Source organism: Rhagoletis pomonella, unplaced genomic scaffold (assembly GCF_013731165.1).
Source record: "Rhagoletis pomonella isolate Grant_MI unplaced genomic scaffold, Rhpom_1.0 Rhpom_scaffold_00007, whole genome shotgun sequence".
Lineage (NCBI taxonomy): Eukaryota > Metazoa > Arthropoda > Insecta > Diptera > Tephritidae > Rhagoletis > Rhagoletis pomonella.
In genome coordinates, this window is record NW_023458561.1 from 54,118,725 (window position 1) to 54,124,050 (window position 5,326).

Genomic DNA, 5,326 nt, shown 5'->3' on the forward strand with positions numbered 1-5,326 from the left:
TATTTTTTGGGTAATTTCGAAACTTGTGATTTTCCCTACAGTGTAAATATTAAGCTGGTGCCTGATAAACGCTTTGCGTGCGAAAAAATGTCCAACTCCCATCTTTTTGCGCCGGTTTAATAGATACACAGTCAAAACAAAACAAAACCAAACATGAAATGAAGTGTTTATATAAAAAAAAAATAATAAAATTAAAAAAAAAAATTCTTTGGAATTGCTCGGAGTGGGGACCGAACCTGGGTGATACCGCGTTTCTACTTCAACAATAAAAGAATATTTAGAATCTTATTTTACCATTTTAAAATCGCGTTCTCATTTTAAAATTAAAATAATGATTTTGCCATAAAATGATTTTTAAGTTGACTATGAAAGAGTTAAAATGGTGATTACCATAAAAAACAATTTTAATCTTCACAACCTTTTTCTAACTTCTCCATGACTACGGGCCATAAAATCCACAGCAATTTTGAAGGGTAAAAAAGCAATACAAAATTGTTTTCTTGGTGTTCATTGTGGCAAACCTTTTTCGTTGTTGTTGTTGTTGTAGTGGCTTACTAAACCCCGCTCGGGTCGGTTCATCCATCATCGTTGTCGTCTGTTTCAGCTAAGGGGAGGCACAGGAAGCGCGCAACTTCAACAAGATCTGTCAATATGGACAGGGGCGTTAGCTGGGTGGGGTTCTGGGGGCATGGGAATAGGTGCCAGGAGTCATGTGGCGACTGTCCGCATACCGGGCATTTGTTGGGTACATCCTCATTCATTCTGCTCAGTTAAGCCTGCTGCAATAGCCAGAGCGAAGATGGGCTATTGTGGTGCAGGTCTCCCGAGGCAGACAAAGTTCTGTCGCGTCCACATCGACTGGTTGTGTGCCCAGAATGAATGGGGCCTTGCGGCGCATACTACAGCTGTGATGGGAGAGAGACTCTATCGCTGAGTACTGCCGTTCACACCGTTCGCATCAAAGTGAGATTTTTAAACATCTCGCTCATCTGCGCCCAAACCCCGACGTTCTGTCTTCGGATTGAAAGACGAGACACCAAATGGATTATGTTGTCATAGACTTAAGGCATGCTTCCAGTGTTTTGGACATGCATGCACTCCGAGGGCCAAACATCCACTCCGACAATCGATCATGTTGTCCCTGAGCAGCAAAAAATGTGCATCGAAAAATGCAAGGAAAGATCAACGTCGAACAGCGAGTTAGACGACCTTCGGAACACGGGGAACTTATATGCTGCTACAACAACAACAACAACCTACGGAAGATTTCAAGACCAGGTCAAGCTCCTGTAAAAACAAACATGGCGACTGATGTCCAGAACATACTTCAATTATGGAGGGAAGACGTTTCCACACTTTTGAATGGTAGCATCGCTGAAAGTCGTGGAGAAGACGGAACCGAGCCCCCAGTCGACGATGAGTCGATGTTCCACCGCTTTGAAGCGGTACGAATACCAATCACACTGTAGAAGAACGACGAAGCTGGGGGAGCTGACGATCTGTCAGCTGAGCTATTCAAGTACTCTTATGCAGAATATGGCTACAAGAACGCGTGCTTGACGACTCGAGTTTTAAGGTGCTCTGCCTAATCCACAAGACAAGCGACCCTGCCAATAGCGCCAATTACCGCGGGATCAGCCTTCTAAGCATATGCGTATTGTGTGAAAGGATGAAGGCCACCGTCAATGAGCAGGTGGAGCCTTATCAGTGTGGCTTTATAGCTGTGAAATTCACCATAGACCAGGTATCCACCACACGTCTAATCTTGGAAAAGAGCCACGAAAAGAGGATTGACACACACCATCTACATATTTGTCAACATCAGAACACATTTCCTCAAGCCAAACTGGGGTTTTCTCTTTCATTTAGATTTACTTTTTAAACAGGTTGTACTTTTCAAATGAACCAACCCATACAAAAATTCACTAAAGCGGAAGTTAAAACAGCACATCGAAAATAAACCCAAAAAAAGTATCTGGATATGACTTCATTGCGAGCAGTTTACTTCAGCAATTACGTCACGAGGGCATCACTTTTCTGACTCATGTTCTCTCAAGAAGCTTTCTACCGCCGCATTACAAAGTCTCACAAATAAAATAATTCTCTAACCCGGAAAAAGCACAGATAGATTCGAACCATAGAGACCAATTAGTTTACTCCCATTGTCTCCAAAGTAGAGTTGGCCATTGAAAGCTTTTATTTTGTGCCAGCCGTATGCAAATTGTACAGAAAGCTGTTAAAAGCCATAGAAATGGTTTTCTTTAAAATATTACTCATACTCAACCCCAAATTTGGTTTCAGAAAAGGGCACAGAACAAAAAAAAAATATATATATATTTCACTGCCGTGTTTCTTTGTATTTCGCAAGCTTTTGACTGCGTCTGTCAAGAAAGACTTCTCTATAAAATCAAACCCACCCACAAAACCAACTATTACATATTTATTCATTATCACCTAAAAACTCGCAACTTCTTTGTAAAACAGGGTATGCAACCTTCCGTACTCTATGCAAGCTCAGCAGGCTTGCCTGAAGGCAGTGTTATGGGCCCAATAATCTATTTACTCTACGCACAAGATCTTCCTTCTACAGAAGAAGTTACCATTGGCACTTTCGCACATGATACTGCTATTTTAGAATTCGATGTTCTACAAAGTTTGACTCTACTGAAACTCCAAAAAATCTTAGACAAAATCGCTCGCTGGCTACAAGAGCTACGAATAAAATCCAATGAATCAAACTCCATGAAGTAAAATTTACCTGCCCATCCGTAATACCTTGGTATGCACCTCAGCATAAGGTTAACATGGAAAACTCACACTCCACTCTGGACTAAAACTCAGAAACCTTCACTGGTTAGTGGAAATCCATCATAAGATTTCAATCAAAAACTGTAAATGCGCCATATTACGTCACAAATGGCAAAATCCATCGTAGTCTTAAAGTTCCAATTGTTTCCGATGAAATCAAAAGATAGGTTGCATCATATAACCAATGCCTGGAAACTCACCCAAACCCCTTTACGGTTTCGCCCCACTGAAGCGGAAGTCAACAAAAGATCTACTACGTTGAGCCTTGAACGGGTGGTCACAGTAATGGAATGGTTGTACGACTGGGTGCACGCCATACCAGTATTGCCAGAAATAAATATCCACTTAGGGCTAGAATCTCCAGAAAAAAGGTATATAAAAGGCTAAATAAACAGTTTTAGAGCTAAGAAAAAGGCTAATTTTATTATTCAACAATTTAACATTTTTTTTTATTAATTTAAGAACGAATTTCCAAAATTTTATTTGTTTGCTCGTAAAAAGAAAACATAAAAAAAATCACTAATTATGCTAGTCACACGAAAAACGGACTTCACTAAAAAGTGTTTTTTTTTAGATTAATTTTGGGTCGCTAAACACGAAAATAAATCTCTTGTACAGTCATTGTCAAAAAATAGCTCTCTAAAGATATATTTAGCCTCATTGCGTTGATATATTTTTTGTGTCTATCGGAGTAGTACTTTTTGAGTTTCAGGCGTTTAAATTTGAAAGATATATAAGAAAATTTTCAAGTTTTTTTTCGAGAATTGTTCATTTTTTCATTATTTTCAGTTGATAAACTTTGCAAAAAAAAAAAAAAATAATTAAAAAAGTTAGGACGGAGGATAATTTTGTAACGAAAATGTGAAGCATAAGAACGCCCAAATCGGACAGAAAATGTTACGCTTTTTACAAATTTAATAAACGTGCACTATTTAAATTTTTGCTGCAATCACTCATTCAGTTGAAAATGTGTTTTTCCACACAAACAGCGGAAATGTTTAAAATTAAGTTAAGATTTTTGAAGCCTCAAAAAAGGACCGTTTCATATTTAAAAGGGCTAAAAAAGAGCAAGAGGAGAAAAGCGAATTTCTGAGGCAATTTAAAATAAAAATGGCAACACTGCTCCATACATATACAGGGTGTCCTTGATATAATGTCCAGCCCCTCTAAAAAGGAGGATTTTATTTTTTTTTGAAGAAGGCAAAAATACGCCCTACGGAATCGGCGATGCTCTATCATTTGATGGTATTATCGACCGGAAGTAGGTTAAACTGACCGGAAGTCCATTTTTCGAAATGATCCAGATCTGTTTGCTACTTTTTTCTGCCTTTTACAAACTCTAAATGACCGTCGAATTTCAGTTCGTTCTGGACTTCTGAAACTAGTGAAAATATTTTTATTCGAAAACGAAAAAATATAAATTAGCAAGTCTAGGTTGCTCCATCTTGGTCGTATTAACAACTTCTGGCCCATTTCTTTAATCCTGCGAACACAAATACATAACTTTTGTCGGACTTTGTTTTCGAATGAACTTCCGGTTAAAACAATGGGCTTCCGGTCGGTTTAACACAATTACGGTCAAAATCCGAAGAAGGAAATACAATCGAAAGATAGACCCGACTTGGTTATTCATATTTTTTCATTTTCCCATAAAAACATTTTCACTCATTTCCGAAGCCCAGGACGAGTTGTAGTTCGAGATTCATTTAGAAAGTTTTAAGCTTCAAACAAAGTTACGTATTTTTATCCTCCGAGTCCGAATCTGTAGCCAAAACGTGTATGATCAATTTAAAAAACAAAAAAAAAAAATTCGCTTCCGGTCAATTTAACCAAATTTCGGTCGAAACCGGAATCAAATACAGATGATAATAAAAATTTGATATTTGAAACCAAAGAAAAAGGGGTTTGCAATTTTTATGATAAGATTACCATACAAAAATTATTCTCGTTTGCTCATATTGTGGTAAAATTGAGGTGATCTTATCATTTTGTCGCACACCTTATGTATGTAAATAGTTCTCATATGTGGTCCATTCAACAACTTATTTAAGAAACGAATTGATAAACTAAAAGCCTGATTATGGCAACTTAACTTAACGGAACGTAGAACTTAGAGAATCAAAATGAAACAGATTTCGACGTGGCATTAAGTTACGTTAAGCTTCGGCTGTGCAATTATAAGCAACACCCATTTAACAGAATTTTTAAGAGAGAGCCGTAAGTTCGGTTAAGTCAACAGAAACCGAGGTTCGACATAACCTGTTTGAAAATATGTATTGTAACTTTCTTTGGTAAATTTTGGTACTTGCTTTCTTGAGCACTTGCTTTATTGGAAGTTTTTTGTTACAAGTACAACTACAAAATTAAGGTTAAATATAAATATACATAAGTGCGTTTATAAATGCGTGTTAATTACATTTCGATTAATTTATACATGCACAAGCCATTTTCACTGCGCTTCGAATATATGTATGTTTATCGTTAATTATGTATGGAGGATCGTGGTTATATCGATGAC

The 5,326-nt window shown here is 37.6% G+C and overlaps 1 protein-coding gene across 2 annotated transcripts in view; it reads right to left on the reverse strand.

The window, feature by feature from the left end:
* Positions 1-5,091: 5,091 nt before the first annotated feature.
* Positions 5,092-5,326, reverse strand: part of LOC118743090 (neuropeptide SIFamide) — a 2,951-nt gene continuing 2,716 nt past the window's right edge. Inside the window, exon 3 of one of the 2 annotated variants that reach the window (XM_036475587.1) lies at positions 5,092-5,297. The gene's annotated coding sequence lies outside the window, so the exon portion shown is untranslated. The remainder of the gene's footprint in view (positions 5,298-5,326) is intronic. The other variant, XM_036475589.1, reaches the window with a different exon arrangement.